This window comes from Rutidosis leptorrhynchoides, chromosome 1 (genome assembly GCF_046630445.1).
Source record: "Rutidosis leptorrhynchoides isolate AG116_Rl617_1_P2 chromosome 1, CSIRO_AGI_Rlap_v1, whole genome shotgun sequence".
Lineage (NCBI taxonomy): Eukaryota > Viridiplantae > Streptophyta > Magnoliopsida > Asterales > Asteraceae > Rutidosis > Rutidosis leptorrhynchoides.
The window spans coordinates 521,345,413-521,357,639 of NC_092333.1; the positions used below are offsets into that span (position 1 = coordinate 521,345,413).

The 12,227-nt window shown below is 33.0% G+C and overlaps 1 non-coding gene across 1 annotated transcript; it reads left to right on the forward strand.

The window, feature by feature from the left end:
• The first annotated feature begins 10,594 nt into the window (after nucleotides 1-10,594).
• LOC139886740 (small nucleolar RNA R71) lies at nucleotides 10,595-10,701 on the forward strand. The gene has a single exon (XR_011772609.1). It is a non-coding gene; the product is annotated as a small nucleolar RNA R71 (small nucleolar RNA).
• The last annotated feature ends 1,526 nt before the right edge of the window (nucleotides 10,702-12,227 follow it).

Below are 12,227 nucleotides of genomic sequence, written 5' to 3' on the forward strand. Positions count from 1 at the left end.
AAGAATTTCCCGATGTATTTCCGAAAGAATTACCGGGATTACCCCCACATCGATCCGTTGAATTTCAAATAGATCTTGTACCAGGAGCTGCACCAATAGCTCGTGCTCCTTATGTAACGACCCGGATATTTCCGATCAAATTTAAACCCTAATCTTTATATGTTTCCGACACGATAAGCAAAATCTGTAATGTTGAGTCTCGAAAATTTTGAAACTATGTTCATATATTCAATTACCATTTGACCTCGACCATTTCCGACGACACATGATACGATTTTAAAATAATGGGTGATCCTAAACTGAAAGGCCGCTAATTTCATATATGTTAATTGTATGATTAATTTGATTTTTTTTTTATATATTCCATATAATTGATTACAATGACACCCATTTTCATATATATACAAATCATCCTCACATGCTTCCTTTTACTATTTTTGATTGTTTCAATCTGTCTACTACTTTTCGTTGATTCAATCTTATTTGAATTATAAGAATAATATTATATTATTAATTATTACTATCTATATGCATATATGACCTATGTTAAAGAGATATATATTCACCCTCACCCGGTTTACATTTTCAACCATCACTCTAGTTATTTCTGATATTTTTTTGCTAACCATTAAACCACCCATCACAATTCATATCACATCCAAACATCGTTCACTACTACTACTATGCTTATGTTCTTTGTTGATTATGTACAAAGACCAAACCCAAAGGAATGAGTCGACTCCTCGCTAACCAACTACTACCATGTTTATGTTTCATCTTAAAGCCGTTAACCCACCATCACCTACGGTTTACTATACAACCACAACCACCTTTATAAACACATCTTCAACCTTTGAAACCGCCATCTTCTACCTCTGGATCCACCACCATCAACCACTTCAACCACCACGGATCATCACCCTACAATCTTCTCTTTTTCCCTCTCTTATTAATATCCAAGAACACCGCCACTTTCATGTCACTTACCGTCGCCACCATTTTCAAACCAAGAGTCACCACTATCGCCGGTCACCGTAGCAATCACCATTTATAATCACCTTAAACCACCCACCATCTCCCCATCTCGCTCTACCTCTTTTACTCTCTATATATATTTATCTACAATTCGCGAGGTTTTCATAAACAGTTAACAAACCATCATAAACTGCATACGACTTCCCTCGAACCCCAACACCACCACGAACCCTAATCACCACCTTTTTATTTGTTTAATTTTTTTTTTTCTCTTCTGTTAATGAAACCATAAACAATTATCACCCATTTAAAACACCAACCATCACATACTCGAACTGTTGCAAGTATTCGCATGATTTGGATTACATGTTCGATGTTATGTCTTCTGTTCCATGGTTCCAATAAAAAAAAAAATATATATATATATATATATATATATATATATATATATATATATATATATATATATATATATATATATATATAATAATAATAATAAAGTTAAGAAGTGGAGAACGATTTGTTGTATATGTTGTCCGAATCCTATGGAACGAATTTTTTTGTGATAGTGGGCCGACTACACAGTTTAGATAATAATTGATTTTGGTGATTGGGTCCTGGGTCGACCGAAGTTTAAAGGAGGAGAAACAGAAATCACACGATATATACATATATAAATTGCGTAATAAAACAGAAAATAACGGATGGAGGAGTGGCTAGAAGGAGTGTCTGGGTAACGAGGGGTCTGCGGTTCGAATCTAAGCTGGGACGTTTTTTTTTTTATAAAAACAATAAAATCTTACTAGACCTTATCAATTGGGCTGTCATTATAATGTAAGCCGAGATCCACTCTACTATTGGGCCAAGATGCTTATGTTATCCTTGTTGGGCCGTAAATCTAGTGGTCTGTTTCGGATGGACTGAAATAAAGGATAAAACAAATTAAACCCAAAATACATCAGAAAAGTAGAGGACAGTTCAGTGGTTTAGGGTGTTTGGGTTATCCGGGAGGTCTTGGGTTCGAGACCCTGTTAAGACAGATTTTCCCAAATTTTGAGGTAGTTTTCATGTTTTTATTAAATTGATTATTATTATTATTATTATTATTATTATTATTATTATTATTATTATTATTACCCTTGTTGCTAAAAAAAAATAAAAGTAAAATAATAGTAATAGTAATAAATAAATAATAATAATAACATTTTTTAAAATTATCATGTTATTATTATTTGTATTATTATCATAAGTATTAGTATTATTATTAATAATATTATTATTTGTAGTATTATTATCATTATAGTTATAAATATAAATATTAGTATTATCAGTATCAGTAAAATCATTATTTTTATAATGATTATCATTAGAGTTCATTATTATTAAATTTATCAATTTTATTAAAATTATTATCATTATTAAAAGTATTATTATTATCAATACAAATTATTTTGGTATTAGTATAATTATTATTTTTACAAACAACAGATATTTATATAGAGACATACTTATTACATAAAGTATACTAGTATTGCATAAAACTACGTTTTAACTAATATTATTAATATAACCTTAACCCAGTACCTAATAAGTATCCTAATGTACTATCAGTATAAATAAAACTATATATAGGTATATAAATCCTAATACATAACAAAATATATAAACTTAATTAATTTATATTATAGGGTGTTAATATGTATACTTGTTATAGGTTCGTGAATCCGAGGCCAACCTTATACTCATTAAATGGTGTTATATGTATTTTTACTACAAAATACATTAGGTGAGTATATAGTCCTACTTTTAAACTCTAAATATTTCGGGATGAGAATACATGTATTTTATGTTTTACGATATGGACACAAGTAACTGAAAAATATATTCTACGTTGAGTTGTACCACTGGCATACTTCCCTGTAGCTTGGTAACTATTATTTACAGCGGTATTGTAAACGCGAATCCTGTTGATAGATCTATCGGGCCTGACAACCCCAACCGGACTGGACGACCAGTATTCAACGGTTGCACAGTACTTCGTTTCGTGACTACACTTGGTACAGTGTAGTAAGATTTCATATTAAAGGGAATATGCGACGTGATTAATTGTTAAGTATGGTTACCAAGTGCTCAACCACTTAGAATATTTTTATTAAACTGTTTATATACGAAATCTTGTGGTCTATATATATATTGCTGCCGGCACTAAACCTATATCTCACCAACTTTATGTTGACGTTTTAAAGCATGTTATTCTCAGGTACGAATTAAGTCTTCCGCTGTGCATTTGCTCATGTTAAGGACAATACTTGGAGTCGATCATCGCAAAGGAACCAAATGTTGATGACTTCGTCCGGATGGATTAGGACGGGTCCTTTCACCTTACAGACTCGCACCCAGCGAGATGAAAGAACTGCAAAGCCAATTACAAGAACTTTTAGAGCGTGGTTTCATTCGACCAAGCACATCACCGTGGGGAGCTCCTGTTTTGTTTGTCAAGAAGAAAGATGGTACATTCAGGTTGTGTATCAACTACCGAGAGTTGAACAAACTTACCATCAAGAACCGCTACCCACTACCGAGAATCGACGACTTATTTGATCAACTACAAGGCTCGTCTGTTTATTCAAAGATTGACTTACGTTCCGGGTATCATCAAATGCGGGTGAAAGAAGATGATATTCCAAAGACTGATTTCAGAACACGTTACGGTCATTACGAGTTTATGGTCATGCCGTTTGGTTTAACAAATGCACCAGCTGTGTTCATGGACCTTATGAACCGAGTGTGTGGACCATACCTTGACAAGTTTGTCATTGTTTTCATTGATGACATACTTATTTACTCAAAGAATGACCAAGAACACGGTGAACATTTGAGAAAGGTGTTAGAAGTATTGAGGAAGGAAGAATTGTATGCTAAGTTTTCAAACTGTGCATTTTGGTTGGAAGAAGTTCAATTCCTCGGTCACATAGTGAACAAAGAAGGTATTAAGGTGGATCCGGCAAAGATAGAAACTGTTGAAAAGTGGGAAACCCCAAAAACTCAGAAACACATACGCCAGTTTTTAGGACTAGCTGGTTACTACAGAAGGTTCATCCAAGACTTTTCCAGAATAGCAAAACCCTTGACTGCATTAACGCATAAAGGGAAGAAATTTGAATGGAATGATGAACAAGAGAAAGTGTTTCAGTTATTGAAGAAAAAGCTAACTACGGCACCTATATTGTCATTGCCTGAAGGGAATGATGATTTTGTGATTTATTGTGACGCATCAAAGCAAGGTCTCGATTGTGTATTAATACAACGAACGAAGGTGATTGCTTATGCGTCTAGACAATTGAAGATTCACGAACAAAATTATACGACGCATGATTTGGAATTAGGCGCGGTTGTTTTTGCATTAAAGACTTGGAGGCACTACTTATATGGGGTCAAAAGTATTATATATACCGACCACAAAAGTCTTCAACACATATTTAATCAGAAACAACTGAATATGAGGCAGCGTAGGTGGATTGAATTATTGAATGATTATGACTTTTAGATTCGTTACCACCCGGGGAAGGCAAATGTGGTAGCCGATGCCTTGAGCAGGAAGGACAGAGAACCCATTCGAGTAAAATCTATGAATATAATGATTCATAATAACCTTACTACTCAAATAAAGGAGGCGCAACAAGGAGTTTTAAAAAAGGGAAATTTAAAGGATGAAATACCCAAAGGATCGGAGAAGCATCTTAATATTCGGGAAGACGGAACCCGGTATAGGGCTGAAAGGATTTGGGTACCAAAATTTAGAGATATGAGAGAAATGGTACTTAGAGAAGCTCATAAAACCAGATACTCAATACATCCTGGAACGGGGAAGATGTACAAGGATCTCAAGAAACATTTTTGGTGGCCGAGTATGAAAGCCGATATTGCTAAATACGTATGAGAATGTTTGACGTGTTCTAAGGTCAAAGCTGAGCATCAGAAACCATCAGGTCTACTTCAACGACTGTATTTGAAGGAAGTCGTCTCCAGACATGGAATACCAATCTCTATTATCTCTGATAGGGATGGCAGATTTATTTCAAGATTCTGGCAGACATTACAGCAAGCATTAGGAACTCGTCTAGACATGAGTACTACCTATCATCCACAAACTGATGGGCAGAGCGAAAGGACGATACAAACGCTTGAAGACATGCTACGAGCATGTGTTATTGATTTTGGAAACAGTTGGGATCGACATCTACCGCTAGCAGAATTTTCCTACAACAACAGCTACCATTCAAGCACTGAGATGGCGCCGTTTGAAGCACTTTATGGTAGAAAGTTTAGGTCTCTAATTTGTTGGAGTGAAGTGGGGGATAGACAGATTACGGGTCCGGAGATTATACAAGAAACTACCGAGAAGATCATCCAAATTCAACAACGGTTGAAAACCGCCCAAAGTCGACAAAAGAGCTACGCTGACATTAAAAGAAAAGATATAAAATTTGAAATTGGAGAGATGGTCATGCTTAAAGTTGCACCTTGGAAAGGCGTTGTTCGATTTGGTAAACGAGGGAAATTAAATCCAAGGTATATTGGACCATTCAAGATTATTGATCGTGTCGGACCAGTAGCTTACCGACTTGAGTTACCTCAACAACTCGCGGCTGTACATAACACTTTCCACGTCTCGAATTTGAAGAAATGTTTTGCTAAAGAAGATCTCACTATTCCGTTAGATGAAATCCAAATCAACAAAAAACTTCAATTCATCGAAGAACCCGTCAAAATAATGGATCGTGAGGTTAAAAGACTTAAGCAAAACAAGATACCAATTGTTAAGGTTCGATGGAATGCTCGTAGAGGACCCGAGTTCACCTGGGAGCGTGAAGATCAGATGAAGAAGAAATACCCGCATCTATTTCCAGAAGATTCATCAACACCTTCAACAACTTAAAATTTCAGGACGAAATTTATTTAACGGGTAGGTACTGTAGTGACCCGAACTTTTCCATGTTTATATATATTAATTGAGATTGATATTTACATGATTAAATGTTTCCAACATGTTAAGCAATTAAACTTGTTAAGACTTGATTAATTGAAATATGTTTCATATAGACAATTGACCACCCAAGTTGACCGGTGATTCACGAACGTTAAAACTTGTAAAAACTATATGATGACATATATATGGATATATATATAGTTAACATGATACTATGATAAGTAAACATATCATTAAGTATATTAACAATAATAAGTAAACATATCATTAAGTATATTAACAATGAACTACATATGTAAAAACAAGACTACTAACTTAATGATTTTTAAACGAGACATATATGTAACGATTATCATTGTAAAGACATTTAATGTATATATATCATATTAATAGATATTCATACATGATAATATCATGATAATATAATAATTTAAAATCTCATTTGATATTATAAACATTGGGTTAACAACATTTAACAAGATCGTTAACCTAAAGGTTTCAAAACAACACTTACATGTAACGACTAACGATGACTTAACGACTCAGTTAAAATGTATATACATGTAGTATTTTAATATGTATTTATACACTTTTGAAAGACTTCAATACACTTATCAAAATACTTCTACTTAACAAAAATGCTTACAATTACATCCTCGTTCAGTTTCATCAACAATTCTACTCGTATGCACCCGTATTCGTACTCGTACAATACACAGCTTTTAGATGTATGTACTATTGGTATATACACTCCAATGATCAGATCTTAGTAGCCCATGTGAGTCACCTAAAATATGTGGGAACCATCATTTGGCAACTAGCATGAAATATCTCATAAAATTACAAAAATATGAGTAATCATTCATGACTTATTTACATGAAAACAAAATTACATATCCTTTATATCTAATCCCTACACCAACGACCAAAAACACCTAAAAACACTTTCATTCTTCAATTATCTTCATCTAATTGATCTCTCTCAAGTTCTATCTTCAAGTTCTAAGTGTTCTTCATATATTCTACAAGTTCTAGTTACATAAAATCAAGAATAATTTCAAGTTTGCTAGCTCACTTCCAATCTTGTAAGGTGATCATCCAACCTCAAGAAATCTTTGTTTCTTACAGTAGGTTATCATTCTAATACAAGGTAATAATCATATTCAAACTTTGGTTCAATTTCTATAACCATAACAATCTTATTTCAAGTGATGATCTTACTTGAACTTTTTTCGTGTCATGATTCTGCTTCAAGAACTTCGAGCCATCCAAGGATCCGTTGAAGCTAGATCCATTTTCCTCTTTTCCAGTAGGTTTATCCAAGGAACTTAAGGTAGTAATGATGTTCATAACATCATTCGATTCATACATATAAAGCTATCTTATTCGAAGGTTTAAACTTGTAATCACTTGAACATAGTTTAGTTAATTCTAAACTTTTTCGCAAACAAAAGTTAATCCTTCTAACTTGACTTTTAAAATCAACTAAACACATGTTCTATATCTATATGATATGCTAACTTAATGATTTAAAACCTGGAAACATGAAAAACACCGTAAAACCAGATTTACACCGTCGTAGTAACACCGCGGGCTGTTTTGAGTTGGTTAATTAAAAACTATGATAAACTTTGATTTAAAAGTTTTTATTCTATGAAAATGATTTTTATTATGAACATGAAACTATATCCAAAAATTATGGTTAAACTCAAAGTGGAAGTATGTTTTCTAAAATGGTCATCTAGACGTCGTTCTTTCGACTGAAATGACTACCTTTACAAAAACGACTTGTAACTTATTTTTCTAACTATAAACCTATACTTTTTCTGTTTAGATTCATAAAATAGAGTTCAATATGAAACCATAGCAATTTGATTCACTCAAAACGGATTTAAAATGAAGAAGTTATGGGTAAAACAAGATTGGATAATTTTTCTCATTTTAGCTACGTGAAAATTGGTAACAAATCTATTCCAAACATAACTTAATCAACTTGTATTGTATATTATGTAATCTTGAGATACCATAGACACGTATACAATGTTTCGACCTATCATGTCGACACATCTATATATATTTCGGAACAACCATAGACACTCTATATGTGAATGTTGGAGTTAGCTATACAGGGTTGAGGTTGATTCCAAAATATATATAGTTTGAGTTGTGATCAATACTGAGATACGTATACACTGGGTCGTGGATTGATTCAAGATAATATTTATCGATTTATTTCTGTACATCTAACTGTGGACAACTAGTTGTAGGTTACTAACGAGGACAGCTGACTTAATAAACTTAAAACATCAAAATATATTAAAAGTATTGTAAATATATTTTGAACATACTTTGATATATATGTATATATTGTTATAGGTTCGTGAATCAACCAGTGGCCAAGTCTTACTTCCCGACGAAGTAAAAATCTGTGAAAGTGAGTTATAGTCCCACTTTTAAAATCTAATATTTTTGGGATGAGAATACATGCAGGTTTTATAAATGATTTACAAAATAGACACAAGTACGTGAAACTACATTCTATGGTTGAATTATCGAAATCGAATATGCCCCTTTTTATTAAGTCTGGTAATCTAAGAATTAGGGAACAGACACCCTAATTGACGCGAATCCTAAAGATAGATCTATTGGGCCTAACAAACCCCATCCAAAGTACCAGATGCTTTAGTACTTCGAAATTTATATCATATCTGAAGGGTGTCCTGGAATGATGGGGATATTCTTATATATGCATCTTGTTAATGTCGATTACCAGGTGTTTACCATATGAATGATTTTTATCTCTATGTATGGGATGTGTATTGAAATATGAAATCTTGTGGTCTATTATTTTGATTTGATATATATATAGGTTAAACCTATAACTCACCAACATTTTTATTGACGTTTTAAGCATGTTTATTCTCAGGTGATTATTAAGAGCTTCCGCTGTCGCATACTTAAATAAGGACGAGATTTGGAGTCCATGCTTATATGATATTGTGTAAAAACTGCATTCAAGAAACTTATTTTATTGTAACATATTTGTATTGTAAACCATTATGTAATGGTCGTGTCTAAACAGGATATTTTAGATTATCATTATTTGATAATCTACGTAAAGTTTTTTTAAACCTTTATCTATGAAATAAAGGTTATGGTTTGTTTTAAAAATGAATGCAGTCTTTGAAAAACGTCTCATATAGAGGTCAAAACCTCGCAACGAAATCAATTAATATGGAACGTTTTTAATCAATAAGAACGGGACATTTCATCTGCTAGTTGTATACTTATTCTTGTTGGTTTCAATTCTCCAAGGTCTAGTTTACTGATCTATCTGCCAATGCTTCTATTGAACTAAGATTACTCAGAAAATATGGAATTGTGAAACTTGCTGGATCTGATAATTTTTCTGGTATCTTATTCAACAGCACTGCAGAACAATTAGCATTCATAGTAACAGCCGAGAGTTCTTTCATTTTCTTTCTATTTGTGATTAGATCTTTCGGAAATTTAGCATATCTAGGCATACCTGAAATCACATCAATGAAAGGAAGATTTACATTTATTTGTTTAAACATATCCAAAAATTTGGATTGCTCGGCTTCAAGTCTTTCTTTTCTCATTTTACTCGGGTAAGGAAGTGGTGGTTGGTATGGTTTAACATAAGGTTTAGCCTTAACTGTGTTATCTTTATTAACCTTTTCAACTACCAGTTCTGTTTCCTTATCTTGCTCAGGTTGTGGTTCTTGTGGAGTAGGAATAGCTTCATCAGAAATTACAGGTATTTCAGGTGGTTTAAGTGTAATACCACTTCTTGTGGTAATGGCTTTAGCTGTTTCATTCCGGGGGTTAGCATTTGTATCACTAGGTAGACTTCCTGGTTTTCTTTCACCTATTAACCTTGCTAGGTTATTTACTTCTTGTTCTAGATTTTGAATAGAAGCTTGTTGATTTCTAAATACTTGAGCATTTTTTTCATTAGTTTGTTTCTGAGATGTGAAAAACTGAGTTTGAGATTCAACTAGCTTCGACATCATATCTTATAAATTCGGCTTTTTATCATTGGTTTGTGGTTTGTTTTGAAAAATAGGTCTTTGCTGATTGTAAGTATTATTGGATACGTGTTGATTGCTAGGACCTTGTTGGTTGTTGTATGGAACATTTCGGTTATAATTCTGATTTTGATTGTAGATCGGTCTTGGCGGTTGATAATTATTCTGATAATTATTTCCAGGCCTTTGGTTTATGTATGAAACATTCTCTCTTTATTCCATTGTTAGTTCAATACTGAGACAATCTTTTGTCAAGTGTGGTCCTCCACACTGCTCACAACTAATTCTTATTGACTGAATATCTTTAGTCATCTTTTCCATTCGTCTCTGGACAGCATCTATCTTTGTGAAAATGGAATCTAAGTCATGGCTAGAATCGGCTCTAGCTGCTCTAGATGATCTAACGATATCTTTTTCTTGATGCCACTCATGTGAGTGTGAAGCAGTGTTATCAATAATTTTGTAAGCATCAGTTGCGGTTTTCTTCATAATGGAACCACCAGCTGCTATGTCTATGTCTTTTCTTGTAGTGATGTCGCATCCTTGGTAGAATATTTGTACTATTTGACAAGTGTCTAAACCATGTTGCGGACATCCTCTTAACAACTTTTCAAATCTTGTCCATGCCTCATATAGAGTTTCATTTGGCTTTTGTGTGAACGTAACAATTTCTCCTTTAAGTCTTACGGCTTTAGATGCCGGAAAGAATTGTTTAAGAAATTTTTCAACTAAGACATCCCATGTATCAATTGCCCCTTCAGGTAACGATTATAACCAATCTTTGGCTTCTCCCTTTAAAGTCCAGGGAAATAACATGAGATAAATCTGTTCATCCTCAACTTCTCGAATTTTAAATAAAGTACAGATCCTATTAAATGTACGAAGATGTTCATTTGGATCTTCCTTTGGCGCACCACTAAATTGGCATTGATTAGTTACCATGTGTAGGATTTGTCCTTTGATTTCATAATCTGGCGCATTAATGTCTGGTTGAGTGATTGCATGACCTTGGCCAGTGCGTTTAACTCGCATTCGGTCTTCAATACTTAGAGGTTCCAGATTCTCCATAATTGAATTTGTTGAATCTGAATCACTAGAGGATTCTGATTTAATGGTTGGTTCCTCGACAATCTCTGTTTGAATGATTGGTGGTTCTGGCGGAAAGATTAGTGGTTCAGGATCTCGAAATCGTCCCTGAATATCTTCCGGATTCTCAATTGTGAGGTCGGGTTCAAAAAATGGATTATCGGAAATTTGAATTGGAGTACTTGGTTGATTGGATGACGATTCTAAAGAAAAATCAACGGAGACAATATTTGCTAGATGTCTTAATCGAGTTACAGGTGGTGAACGTTTTTCTCGGTGCATTCACTGAATATCCTATTAGTTATAAAAGATAAAAATTATATGAGTTATCAAATTAATAGACTTTTCTGATTTTACCCACGTTTCGAATAGCTAATAGATGCAGCAGGGAGCCAGAACCTTTTAAATCGGAAGCTCACAACTCAGCCACTAACAAATCCAACTATTACTACGAACCAGAAAATTTAGGATGTCTATCAATTTAACCGCTTAAAACAATTTTTTCGTAGAAATTTAAAGAAATTTTAGAGAAGAAATAGAAAATTCTATGTCCTAAAAACTAGAATGTCGAGAAATAAGAAAGAAAAAGAGCGCGTCGAAAAACATCGGAAAATAAAAGGCGTCGAAAAATAAAAATAAGAAAGTAGCGCGTCGAAATTTAAAAAGGAACTAAAAACTAAGAATTAAAAGTTGCGTCTAAAAATATTAAAGCTTAAAAGAAAAACTATATCCAAAACGGTAATTACTTAAAAATATACTAAAATCTTAGAACGGCGTCGCAAAATTCTAAAGCACCTAAATTTTAGTCTAAAGAAAAAACACTTAAGGGATTTAACGGCAAAGCCTAAAAATCTAGAAATAAAAATAACTACGTCAAAAACTATAACTTAGAACTAAATACGAACGAAAAATACAAATATTATGCTAAAACAAATAAAAAGATACAAAAAATAAAAATAATCTTAAAGTTGTAAAAAGTACAATTTTTATAAAAATATTATTTTTATATTATTTTATAAAAGTATTAATTTTTATATAATTTATAAAACTAAATAAACTAAATAAAACAAATTAATTAAAACTTAAAATTAAATAATTAAATACATAACACTAATTAGGGTTTT